The sequence below is a fragment of the Ochotona curzoniae genome, unplaced genomic scaffold, assembly GCF_017591425.1.
Source record: "Ochotona curzoniae isolate NIBS_2020 unplaced genomic scaffold, NIBS_Ocur_1.0 scaffold_4763, whole genome shotgun sequence".
Classification (NCBI taxonomy): Eukaryota; Metazoa; Chordata; class Mammalia; order Lagomorpha; family Ochotonidae; genus Ochotona; species Ochotona curzoniae.
The window spans coordinates 3,299,612-3,313,727 of NW_024467123.1; the positions used below are offsets into that span (position 1 = coordinate 3,299,612).

At 48.2% G+C, this 14,116-nt stretch overlaps 1 protein-coding gene across 1 annotated transcript in view; it reads right to left on the bottom strand.

The window, feature by feature from the left end:
- Positions 1–7,705, bottom strand: part of WDFY4 (WDFY family member 4) — a 227,979-nt gene extending 220,274 nt beyond the window's left edge. Inside the window, exon 1 of the mRNA XM_040970385.1 lies at positions 7,435–7,705. The gene's annotated coding sequence lies outside the window, so the exon portion shown is untranslated. The remainder of the gene's footprint in view (positions 1–7,434) is intronic.
- Positions 7,706–14,116: the final 6,411 nt, after the last annotated feature.

Genomic DNA, 14,116 nt, shown 5'->3' on the forward strand with positions numbered 1-14,116 from the left:
CTGGGGAGGGTGGTATGCCCTCTCTCCTCTCGACTCCAAGGCAGGGATAAGCACCCTCTACAAGGCCTTCGGCAAGTGCAACCCGATACAACTGGTGCCAGCCAGGAGGCCAGCAGGTGTGAGAAAGACTGAAAGACTGCAACAAGAGCCTTGCTTTGTCAGGTCCGCCCACTCTCCATGCAGGACACTGGCTCACTCTTCTTCCCCAGCCCTAGGGAGCCCTCCGCCCTCCGCAGTCCTCAAGCACTGCCCCGTGACCCAAGCCCGCACAGTGGCTGCTGAGCATACACCAAGCCACCTGCAGCTGCGCAGGCCAAGCAGCCCACCCCTGCGGTTCGCACCTTCCCCACATTCAAAAACTTTCCAGGGGATACCCAGCTACCGGGGCCTTGGGCCTTGCCTGTGGGCATGAGTGACCTCCCTACTGCCCTTGGCACCTGGGGCCACTCTCTCCTTTGCCAGTTGGGTCCAGCCTTAGCCAAGCCAGGAAAAGCACACCCACCCAAATCCACCCCCCCACCCCACACACACACACACACACTTCACTTGTGTTTCCACAGCCCTGTGTGTTTCCACTGGCCTCAGGCAGTTTCTTACTGTGCTGCCGTCTTTACTCACCTTAAGCTATTTCTTAATCTTCTTAAATATGCATTGTATTTATTTGAAAGGCAGAATTAGAGTAAGAGCTAGAGACAGGCAGGAAGCAAGAAAAAAAATTTTCCATCCACTGGTCCATTCCCCAAACGGCCCAAACCCAGAGCTGGGAGAGTCCAAAGCCAGGAGACTCTTGCAGGTGGTCCTCAGGGAGTGCAGGGAACCAAGCATTTGTGCTTCTTCTGTTGCTTTCCCTGGTGTATTAGCAGGGAGCTGGATCAATAGAGTAGCTGGGACTCAGGCGCCAGTGCTATAGACAGGGTTTTACCCACTTGGCTACAAATAGATCAACTTTATATATTTAAAGTTGATACTGAAGTGCTCCTGAGTCAACTTTTTAAATGATTTAATTTCAATTTAATTATTATTTCTGAATTGATGCATCAGGTATTCTCTGGACAACATTATTTATACTGAAGACACAAAGTTCACAAAAGGATTTCTCTTGATCATTCCCACATATTATCTCCGCAGCCAATCGAATTTTCCTTGTAACAGACAAGGAAGTTTGTCTGCATCCACTACAGGTCATGATGTGATAAACATATGTGATATGATATGCTGTGCTCTCTGTTAACCTGGCAGAGGTGATGACCACTAACATGTGCTTGGCGTGACTCCTGGAGGTGACCCCCTCTCTCCAGGGCACTGGGTGCTTTGTGTCTCCCCTGCTGTGAAGGGGTGTTGCAGAGAGGACCTCTGCCCACGGCGGCTGTTTCTTGGGCACTTCCCAGAAGAGGGACTTGTCATTTGGCCAAAGAGCAGTTGGCACACTTCTGCCCAAGGTTGCTTGCAGAGCACCTGAGTGCTGTTTCTGCAACCGTTCCATGGCTGAGCTCATTCACAGTGCACCTGCTTTAGAACCCAAGGGAGGGATCAGCCTTGTGCAGGGGGTTAAGCCACCACTGTGGTGTCAGCATCTCATATGAGCATCGGTTCGAGTCCTATCTGCTCCACTTTCCATCAGCATCCTTGCTAATGCATTTGGGCAAGCAGCAGCAAATGACTCAAGTTCCAGTGACCCTGCCATCCACGTGGGAGACCCAGACAGAATTGCAAGCTCCTGGCTTCTGCCTAGCCCAGCCCTGGCCATTGTGGCCATTTGGAGAGTGAACCAGCAGGAGGAAAATTTCTCTCTGTCTCTCCCTCTGTCTCTCTCTGTAACTGCTTTTCAAACAAATGATCATTTTTTAAAAAATAATAAGCCCAGGGTTGGTACTGCAGTACAGCCAGTGAAGCAGCTGCCTGAGGCACGCATATCCCATATGGGTGACAGTTGGAGACCAGGCTGTTCCACTTCCCATCCATCTCCCTGCTAAAGGCCTGGGAAAGCAGCAGAGGGTGGCTCAAGTGCTTGAGTCTTGGTACTGATGTGGGAGACCCAGAGGAAGTTCCTGGCTTCAGATCAGCCCAGCTCTAGCCATTGCAGCTCTTTGGAGAATGAACTAGCAGGTACAATATGTGTTTCTCCCTCTCTCTCTAGCTCTGCCTTTCAAAAAATAATTAAATATTTTTTAAAGTAATAATAATAGAATAGGAGTCAGCATCGTAGTGTAATAGGCTATGCCTCTACCTATGGCATCAATATCCTCTATATACACTGGTTTCAGTGCTGCCTACCTTACTTTCTATCCAGCTCCCTGCTTATGGCCTGAGAATGAGGTCAAAGATGGTCCAAGAACTTGGGTCCCTACAGACACATGGAAAACCCGGAAGAAACACCTGCCTTTAGATGGGCCTAGCCTCGACCATGGTGGCCCTTTGGAGAATGAGCCAGTGGATGGAAGAGCTCACTGTCTCTCCTTTCTGTAACTCTGCCTTTCAAACAAAAATAAAAATAAATCTTTAAAACCACAACAATAGTAACACAAATTCTAAAAAGCCCAATGGAACCAGGAGCTAGGTTCACATCCAAACCTTCGTCTTAAGGGTAGAGGACTTTGTCTCTCCAAACCTCCATTCTCTGTAAAATTGGAATAATGGGATTGATCACAACATGAGGCTAAAATGTGATTGCAAAGACAAGTGTCCCATCGAGGACCTGGTCATTTTCTGCCCTCACACTTGCTTTCTCCTTGGAGTTATATGAGACCAGCAGTTTCTCACTTCCCTCACTTCCCATCCTTTTGAAGCTTGTTTCCCAAAAAAAAAAAAAAAAAGCCTCTGGCCCCAGAACAAAAAGAATCACTTCTCTGTGGGTGTTGCCAATAGAAAAATACAGCCAGCCGCAAGTTCAAGCCACAGGTGTGTGTCTGAATTAGCCACATTACAAAAGTAAAAGTAACTAGGCCAACATTAATCTTTAAATTAAACTTAATGTAGTGCCACTCATCTTCCTATATCCGTAGGTTCCCAACCCACAGATGCAACCAACGATGAGTTGAAACTATCTGGAAAATCTACATTTCCCCCACACTTGTCATTATTGCCTAAAAAGTTTACATAGCACTTATAATGCAGCCAGTAATCTAGAGGTGATGTAAGTACAAGGGGAGATGTGTGTAGGGTTGATGCAAAAAATTCACCATTGTATATAACGAACATGAGCACCCATAGCATTTATTCTCCTCGGCACAGCCTAGAACCAACATGAAATTGTTCCAATATGAAATCTCTTCTCAACTTTCCATGAGACAGCATAGGCCTTTTTTTGTAACATCAAGGAAGTCTGGTGCATGGTTTTGTCTCTGCATCTGGCTTCATGCTGGCCACATCTTCAGCGTGACCAGCGGCTTCGGTATCACACAGCCTCAGTCTAGATGTCTGAACCTGACATGTGCGGTAGCTATGGGGAGGACCATCAGCCAGGGCAGGGTTTGGGAATGCTGCCTGGAGATGTCATTCCTCCTTCCGGTGTGCTTTTACCGGTGTGTCGGTGTGCTGCATGGGAAGGCGAGAGCCAGTGAAAGCTATTCATAAAACAGGCGACAGACTTCAGTGCTTTTGGGCGAACTCTGAGAAAACATCCCTTTTACAGCATCCCAGTCATCTAAACTTGCTTTTCTACCATGAAGGTTGCAACCGTGGAGCTGGGAGGATTCCAAGACTGTGTCTCTACTTACTGTCTGAGAAGCTTGACCACTTTTATGTGTGCAGATCCGTATTCCTGAACAAGCACCACCTGCCAGATCTGCACCCGCAGCCCTTGGTGCTAGCTCAGTAAAAGCTGATTGCATCCTTCTTACCACTCTGGGGCCATCTGCGATGTGCCCTACTCTGAAATCATAGTCAAGGCCCACCCTCAAAAAGCAAATCTAGGATTTGAGCACTTCACCAGCTCTTATTACCACTGCCACTATCATTTTTATAAAGACCTTCCATCCACTGATTCACTCCTCATATGGTTACAACACACAGGTCTGGGCCAGGTGGAAGCCAGGAGCCAGGAATTCCATCCTGGTCTCCCACATAGGTGGCAGGGATTCAAGTAGTTGGGCCTGTAGCCTGTTGCCTCCAGATTGCAATAACAGGGAGCCAGAAGCAGAGCAGCCAGGACTCAAACTGGTATTGCAGTGGGAGATGCCCACATTGTGGGTGGCAGCTTGGTCTGCTGCATCATTGTCATTCCGAAGCAAACAACCACCTCTACCCTGGACTACTTCCAAAGCATCATGACCGACTGTGTTGCTTTTTTTTTTTCTCTTGCTCCTCCACAATCTATTCCAATCAGAAAGCCATAATGAATCTTCCCAAAATTAAGCACATATTAGAAGAACGAAAACATAAACACACACATTTTAGTGATAATACAAAGTACAAACCATTTAGAAATAAATCGTAGCAGAAATACCCCTTCTTAGGAAGAGATGTGTAACATTTTAAACACTTTAAAGAAGATTTAGATTAATGAGAAGGCAAGCCACAGACTTATATCACAGTGCTAGTATAGCTCAGTGGGTAAAGAGTGCTCTTTAATAGTGAGACCGAGTTTTAACTATCCAAGGCAAGAAAACTACCACCTGGTACTTCATACCATACAGAAAAACCACCTCCTGGCAGACTCAAATCTTAAAGATGAGAAGCAAAATTTTCACCACTTCATATAATATGAAAGAATAACACATGACCTTATAGAGAAGGCACATTTCTTAGATAATGCATACAGAAATAGACGGAGAAGTTAAACTAATTTGGAATTAACCAGTTCAGTTATTAACAGAAGCTATTAGACCCAAACCTGTGGAAACTATTTGCAGTAAACATCAGAGGGAAAGATGGACAACCAGATTAGTTATGGAACGGCGGCAGATCCGTATCAGAAAGGAAAGAACTCCCTACAGAGAAGTGAGCAAAAGATAGAAACAGGAAAGGGGATCCAGGTAGACACTAAGAAACGCCCAACCTGAATTTGGGAACTACAACTCTGAAACACAAGTGAGTGCTTTTCATTTCCACTCAACAGGCAAAAAAATAAACCATCTGACACAGTATTAGGCCTTGGTGAAGAGAAAGCTTGGCACATGGCTGATCAGTTAGTCAAAGGTAGCATCGATTTTGCAAGCCTAAAGATGCACATTCCTTGTGATCCACCTGCCCTGTGCCTAGAACCTATCCTCTAGAGGAATTCTCACCCATCCACACAGCACATCCGTCCTGACTTGTCATCAGGGAATATGTTCCGAGAACCCCAGAGGAACCTGAGCCTACTGAAGCAGATACACTCCATAATTAACCTTCTCTCTACACACCCATGACAAACTTTTACAAATTAGGCACAGGAAGAAGTGTGGCAAAATTAATAATACAACAGAACCGTGAAAATGATGCACTGTAACGGAACCAATTTTTACAAGTTTGAATCTTGTATTTCTGGAATCTTCCATATAATATTTTCAGATTACAGTTGACCGTGTAATGTATAGACAAATGGAAATATAGACAATGAGCATCTATTATACAAGAATAGTTCCAAAGCTAATATTGTGATACAGCACGTAAAGCTACCACCAGCAATATCAACGTCCCATATGTGCACCAGTTCGTGTCCTGGTTGCTCTGCTTCCCATTCAGCGCCCTGCTGATGTGCCCAGGAAAGAGACATAAGATGGCCCAAATGCTTGCCACCCACATGAGATACCTGGATGAAGTGCCTGGTTACTAGCTTTAGGGCTGAGCCAGTTATTGGAAGATATTCATTCTCTCTCTCCAAAAATTAAAAAAATATATAATAATTCTTTTAGAAAATAATTCTATCAACCTTTCTTTCAATGGGCAAAACTAGAAACAACCCCCATTCTAATCAATAGTCACTCAGGAAAATAAACTGAATGTGGAGCAGAATATTACACAACAGACAACGGTCTGTCAGACACCTGCAACCATTGAAGAAGCTTTTAAGCCTCTGAGTTGTTAAGCGTATTTAATTCCTTGTTTGTGGAGGTTACAAATGCGGAAGACTCAGCAGTCCACATCCAGCAGTTTAGAGACTCGGGGTGGAATCAGAAACAAACCTCTGTTTGCAACAGGAGCTGCCTCTGTAGGAGACTGGTGGACAAGAGTGCTGAGGACGCAGGAGACGAGAATGATGCTCAAAAGCAGAGTGAAGGTGTGACCGCATGGGTGTACGGTGTTGTTGCTCTTTCTGCCTGGCACACTGGATGTCCAAGTCCCCAAGAGCACAGCCCTCATCCTCCAGCACAAGCAGACAGAGAGGCCCCTGACCTTCCCCCAACCATGTCCTTCACTCAAGATGGCCACACCAGCATCCCCCACCCCACCCAGGTACCCTCCTCAGATACCCACAGAAACGCCAGGCCTTCCCTCCCTTAGGCCTCTTCTCAAAAGACAGAAGCCTTCTCTGGCCTCCCAGCCCAATTCAGCCCATGGTCCTGTGCCCCAAGGACCCTACTCCAATGATCCCTAAGGCCTCATCCAGCCAGCACCTGGCTGGGAAGTGACTTCAAGCTGAATATCTACAAAGTAACTTAAGTCCACTGCCTCACAAAGAATCCTAATAAAATCAAAACAATACAACAATATACGCCTTCCCCATCAACACACACACACACACACATACACAAACAGGCAGAATGAAGTATGAACCCATAGTTATCACATCAGTTCTTCCAGGCACTTCAACAGATTAAGACAAAGCATTGCTTGGGCATTCTAGAAGGTTCCATAGCGATTGAGGGGAGAAGAAGTAAGCACCTCCTCAGTGAGCCAGGCAGGCCCAGTTACTCAGTCTCCACGTCTGGAAGCTGAAGTGAGGATTCCGAGAAGGGAAGTGGGGCCCAGGAGTCGCCTACTTAACAGACTCCCCAGCTGAGTGACGCCAGAGAAGGGGCAGGCCCGGCGGTCCCACCAGTCAGCCTGGTGTGTCCTCCCAACCCTGCCACCACTCTGCACTCCTGGAGGACTGCCCAGGTTGGCAAGGGTGGGGGGTCTGCTGGAGGGAGGACCCTCACAGTCAGTGACCTCTCTGCATCTCAGATAGCATGCATCCCTGGCAGAGACCTCTGCATCACCTTTCTCAGTGGAACTCCGTGCAAGGCCTTGACCAGTGATCAGAGAAGGAGCAGTGCCGGAGCCCAGCACGGTGCAGGTCAACAGCAACGGCCACAGGGCTTCATCAGAGGCCACTGACATGACACACACTTCCGGCTGCTCAGCTCACCTCCTGTACCACATCCACAGAGAGGGACCAGGTCCTGGGGCTCACAGGAGCTCCCTTTCTCATCAGTTTCCGGGATGGCAGAGCTGGTAGGCCTCACACTGACACAAGAGCCCCTCCACTCCCACCCCTGCATGGCCCAGCTCGCCTGAGAGCAGCAAGCCTACCTGGCCAGGTGGCAGTCAGAGCCCGCTGAGGTCAGATGGCACGGACACCCTCATCTCCGGCTGCACTTGGCGGCCCCCCGGGGCTCCAGGGAGGCGGAGTGGGCTGGCAGTGGCATAGTTCGCCTTCAGCAACGCCGTTTCAGTATGAATCACTTGCTCCGGGGCCTGCTGCTTGTTTCCTGGAGAAAGCAGAAGTGGGGAGTCGGAAGATGCCTGACTCTGCTCAACCCCAGCCAACAGCGTGGCCGTGTGAGCCCAGTGCAGAGTGACTCGGGTGCTATGAGTCCCTTGAGGTTGGATGCTCAGCGGTCCACTGGTGCTGGGTGGGGCCCCGAGGACAAAAAGGGAAAGTACTGCCCAGTGGCACAGAGGTGACGTCTGTGGCCGCCACTCACTCCCCTCTGTCATGTGACCACTGGTGCATGGCGCCTGGTCTCTGATAAAGGAGACCAGTAGTTGCTCTCACCAGGGATGCTTCTGTACTGTATGCCTCCACATCGCCTGCCCACCAAGCTCTGAGCTTCCCACTTGAATTCTTTCTTCCACCCTCCCCCAAACTAGCCCAAGTCTCCAATCCAGAGTCTTGTGGGTCAGGTGGCCACTATGGAGTAACACTAGATGCAGACAACACAATTTAGTTCTCTGAACTGTATCCACATTTTTATTCCTTTGCTTATGTCAGGTTGAGGCCTTCCCCATCCTGTCCGTCACATCATCCAGACCAGCACCAGCTAGCACTTCCAAACTCATACACTGTCACTGCCAGGCTGTGAGCAAGGACAAGAGCTGGCATGATCCTTCACACTCCCATTAGCTCCTCATCTGCCTGACTCTCACAAAACCGCCTGGAACTATGAATACCAGGCAACACCATTGGAAGAATGACTGAGGGTTGAAAGATGAAAATGACCTCAATATTCACCAGACAAATTTGGCAATAGCCAGCAGCCAAAATGGGAGTTCTGTCCAGCCTGAGATCTGAGCCAATTGCCTGGGCTGGTGTCATTCCCGTTCCCCAGTAGGGATCACTGGTACCAACATCCCCTCTGGATCCTCATTACTCGTTGCACCTGTCTGGGAGAAGGGAAGGGGAGGGTTGCTTGCAAGGCCCAGCACAGCAGGATGCTGGCAAGAAACAGGGCATACAGTAGTCTGAAAAGCTCCAACTGTCTTCCAAGATACAAATGAGAATCCGTGGTTAGTCCCTTTCCAATTCCCATTGTGTTATCATGCATGCCATTACGGCATGCAGTGGTGGGAGGATGACCAAGTTGTGTGCTGTGGTGAGCAGAAGGCCAGACCACCAAGGATAGATACAGGCACTATCGTGGCTCTGACCACATGGGCCACTGCCAGGGCATACATGTGTCCTCCAGGGGCACTTGTTATGCCTCCCTTCCAGGCAGATGTCCCACATCGCCTGCAGGCAGTCTCGGTGTGTGGAGCCTGTCACATGCTGACCTCCCTTCTTGCCTCTAAGGGATGTCCCTGTGTCTAATCTGCTCTCACCCTAGGCTCCCAGTGGGCAGCCAGTACGTGGTAGCCACCATTCACGGTTTCACAGGAAAGAATGAAGGAGATGTCTCCGCCCTCACTGCACATATTCTACTGCAAATGTCTCCCAGGCTTTCTCTCTCCCTGGGCTTCTCCTACACTCACACTTTTAATCTCTCCTTCCCTACTTAACTCTCAAGTGCAGTAAAACTGCCCCCATCACCACAATGGAATCCAACGGTCCAAGAATCCTGCCTCTGCTGGCCCTCACATGAGGACGGCCTCTTCCTGGGAAGGATGCTTGATCAGCTGCCAAGATGGCCCTCCCTCGTGGACATGGGCCACATGCCAGCAGTCAAAGACCTGAATGAAACCAAAGAATGCCTGAGAGGGAATTCTGGCTGCTTAGCTGACCGAGCTGGTACTCGGGCTGGGCTGGAACTTACACCACTGAATTTTTGGATTCCTAGACTCAGACCTGGATGTTAGCATGTTAAAGTTCTTAAGGAATCTCTCTCTCTCTTTCTCTCTGCCACTGACTTCACAGAAGATGGCAGTAAATAAATGAACAGTTGGGAAACAAGAACCCTAAGCTACCACTCTAACCACTTCCATCAGTCGAGTGATTTGCCGGGACTAAGCCATAGGCTGGGCCCTGGAGGAGACATCTCAGCATACCCACTCCAAAAGCTGGACATGCAAGAGGTGATCAACGTTAAATGACGGTGAAGCTGAGGAGTGCCTGGCACACCAGACATCGCTGTAGAAATGTGCAGTGACACAGCTGCCTTTGTCAACACTTGAGCAGTTTCTCAGCAAGTGAGTGTGTATTTCCTCCCAAGTGGAATCACAGCACACACACACACACACACACACACACACACACACACACACACGTGGCATGAGCATGCCCCAGCAGCTGTATTCCCAGAAGTGATGACCAGTAGCAGCTCAGGTATCCGTCAGTGCCCGCTGTATGAGCAAATCAGGTATATTCAACTCAGCAGTCAAAAGAACACACTGTCAGTACTCTCCCTAACATGGATGTGTCTCACAAGCCTGCTTGAGTGGAAAGCACTACACAGAAAATAATGCATGCTGGGACACCACATCTGTGAACATTCCAGGAAGATTTTTGTGAAGGGGCCAGAGTTGTAGCACGGATACCATCTGCAGTCCCAGCTGCTCCACTTCTTCTGATCCAGCTTCCTGCTAATGCCCCTGGGAAGGCAGCAGAGGATGGCCCATGTGCTTGAGCCCCCGCCAACCACATGAAAGATCCTGGGAGGGATTCCAGGCTGCTGAATTCAGCCTCACCTAGCCGCATCTGTTGTGGCTGGGGAGTGAACCTGTGGATGGAAGATGACTCTGCGTCACTTTGTCTTTCAAAAAAAATAACATGAATCTTTAAAAAAAAAAAATCTTTGGTGAAAAAAACTGAAGCAGTGATTTTCTTCAAAGTATAAATAAAAGGTGAAGAAAAAACCATTTAGTATCTTTACAGGAATGCGGGTCACAGAGATAGAATTTGTACAAATAATACTGGTGCATTTCTTTTCTTTAAAAAAAGATTTATTACTTTTTAATTTTTTTTTCTATTTTTAAGGGAAAGGCAGATATATGTAGAATAAGAGAAACAGAAAGATCTTCCATCTGCTGGTTCGCTCCCTAAATGGCTGCAATGGCCACAGCTGAGCCAATTCAGAGCCAGGAGTTTCTTCCAGGTCTCACATGTGGGTGCAGGGTCCCAAGGCTCTGGGTGATCCTCTACTGCTTTCCCAGGTCATAAACAGGGAACTGAATGGGAAGTGGAGCAGCCGGGACATGAACTGGTGCCCATATGCAATGCTGGCACTCACAAAGCCAAGGAATAGCCAGTTGAGCCACTGCATTTGCCCTGCGTGCATTGCAATCTGCATGAGATGTTAAATTAAAACAAACAAACAAACAAAAAAAAAACAAAAAACATAAGGGCCTGGCTTAGGAGTTTAGCAGCTAAAGTCTTCACCTTGCACGCTCCAATATCCCATATGGACACAGGTTCCCGCTTCCCATTCAGCTTCCTGCTTGTGGCCTGGAAAAAGCAGTTGAGGACGGCCCAAAGCCTTGGGCCCCTGCACCCAAGTGGGAGACTCAGAAGAAACTCCCAACTCTCGACTTTGGATTGGCTCAGCTCCGGCCATTGTGGCCACTTGGGGAGTGAATCATCAGATGGAAGATCTTCCTGTCTGTCTCTCCTCCTCTCTGTATATCTGACTTTCCAATAAAAAAAAATAATAATAGCTATTTTAAAAATAAAAAGCATTAATGGGGGGAATACAAAGAAAGCAAAAATTGTGAACTATTAATCAAGGTAGAAGTTGGAGGATGGGCAGATGTCTGTTCCTTATTCCATTATGTTTACATAATAGATGTTTAGGATTTTTCTTCACAGCAAAAAGTTTCTTGGAGATGAAGATAAGTATTCTCCCCATAACTGCTTTTGGTTAAATGTGTTTAGCATGCTTGCTACTTAAAAAAAAAAATGAAAGAAACAAACAGAGCAGGAAGGGAGGCCCAGGTTTATCAGATACTAAGATTTCCTCTAAATCTATCTTGGAAAATGTGTCACCTTGAAAATGACAGAGAATAGAAAATCCAGAAATAGCCTCAATGACATATGCAAATTTGGTAGGCACTAAGAGCAAGTCTCACATTGATGGGGAAAGAGGGTCTGGTTTTCCCGTTTTAGTTGCTATATGAATATAAAGAGAGCAGATTGTGTGGGCTGCATGGGTACAGTCCCAAGGACGTGACCCCAGTTCCCTCGCTCCCCTGCTCCCGCCCCCTCTCTGCATCAACTTTGTACAGACATAATTTTAATCCACTCTTCATTCACAGGCTTAATTCACCACTAATCATGACATTCAACAATTGAGAAGTACAAAAACCATGGTTCCAATGGAATGTAAATAAGAGCTAAGCAAAGCCTTAGGCCCCTACACTTGTGTGTCAGACTTGGAAGAAGCTCCTGGCTTCAAATCAGCTCAGCTCTGGCCATTGTGGCCACTTGGGAAGTGAACTAGTGGACGGAAGGTCTTTCTATCTCACCTTTTCTCTGTATATCTATCATTCAAACAAAAAGAAATAATTTAAGATACAGTAAGAACTAAAAATGACAATCCTACCCAAAAGTGACTGCTACATTCCCACACATTTTCTGTCTGCTATATTAGTTACCACAGAGCAGAGACAATATACAATATTTGTCTTTCTGAGCCAGGCTTAGTTCCCTAAGCATAGTGGAGTCCAGTTGTTTCCATCTCGTTGCAAAAGAAAAAGACAGGATTTCATTCTTCTAGTAGCTGAGTAGCATTCCATGGTGGTATATACCATGTTTTCTTCCCCAGTCATCACTTAATAGATGAGGATTGTTACTAAGTGGTATTGCGATGATCAGGTCATCATAAATTTACAAAAAATAAAAATTAGGTCCTTTTCGCGCTGCTAAACACAACCCAAAGGCCAGCACTGTGGCAGCAATGGTTTAGGCAACTGCTTGGATGCCCACATTCCTTATCAGATTGAGACCCAAAGTCTGAATCCCAGCTTCCCACTGCCATACACCCTAAGAGGCAGCAAACGAGAGCTGGAGTGCCAGGGCTCCTGCCAGCCATAAAGGAGACGCAGACGGAATTCCAGGCTCCAGGTTTTAGTCTGGCACAACCCTGGCTGTTGTAACAATTTGGGAAGGGGGGGGGGTGTGAATCAATGGATAGAAGATCTCTCTCTCTTTCCATGCCTTTCAAAAAATTAAAATAAATAAAACTCCAAAATTCCAAGGCCAGTTGAACCTAGGTTTCACCCATCTTGGGGGTAAAGGATGTCCATGTGAGGGAAGTCACAAGCTTATATAGGAGAAGGGAGCAGGTCGAAGGGTGGTCCCAACAGTACTTTCAGCCAACAGCATTGCGACTGGCTAACACATATGTCTATCTCTCCGGACCCTCCAATGAAGTTAGAGGTCAGGAAGCACAGGAAATTACATCTCAGGGCAGACTTGTTACCTGCTGAAAAGCAGGATAAGTGCAACATTTGGCTTCCTAGAGTTGTTTACCAAGGAAGTCCTAGCAGAGTAGGGAAGAGAGACTGGGGTGCAGCCCATCGCTCTTGTTGCATGCCCAGTGAACAGGCCATGTTGGGGTCTGTTAACCAAGGGCACAATGTGCCTCACAATGCCTAGGGCCTCCCACATGGGTTAGGCAGGCAGAAATCCAGGGGCGATCTCCCATACACCCACAATGGAACAACAGCATCACACGGTGCTCACCACAGCAGTCAGCTGCCAGGAAGAGGTAAGGAGAGGGGCATCTGGTGCACTGGGGTTGCCCCCTACAACTTCCAGGGGGCCCTGTGGAGTCACATTGAGATGGCAGCAGAAGGATGTCTGCCACAGCAAAGAGGTGCCGAGGCCCCTCCAACATGCATCTAATGGAAGGCTGCTTGGTGTCTTCCCAAGGAGAGGCCAACATGTGTTAGGGCCAGGCCTCTCATCGCCAAGGAGGGCCCAGGAATATCCCTTGTTATTGGCAAAAAGGACGTGACGACCCTCAACCAAGCCCCAAGGACAGTCAGCTACTTCCTTTCTCACCACAGAGAAATGGAGGAGACATGGGCCCAAGAAGGAGATGACTCAGCAGGAAGAGAAAGAAAGGGGTGGCACCCCAGGACCTGGGGTGTGCAGACTGAGGGCCTGGCTCAGAGCCAGGGCAAGCAGCACCCCAGGACAGCCACAGGGCACCTGCAGGCAGTGGCCTTTGGGCTGGTGGCTCCTGCATCTTCTGGAAGCAGTGCCCAAACAGAACGGGGGAGCCAGTTTCCTGGCAGGAGACTTCTGTGCACTGCCAGACAGGAGTGAGAGGCATCCTGCCCTACTCTCCTGCCAGCCTTTCGGCCAAAGTGAGAGCAGAGGGTGAGTTCTCATGTCCCCCACCCCCTTGCTGCTTAACCCCCGTCAGTCTCCTTGCCCTATTCACTTGCATTGAGAAACTCCTGGAGTCCAGGCCCCCAGAGGAGGACACTCTTGTTTTCCTGCAGTGTAGACCTGGATCAGTGAAGCCCTGGGCCGACTCAACATGGCGCAAGTGGAAGTCAACAAAAATGGCAGCAAAGCCACCCTAGTTCCGTGCAGGCCAGCCCACCCACCAGT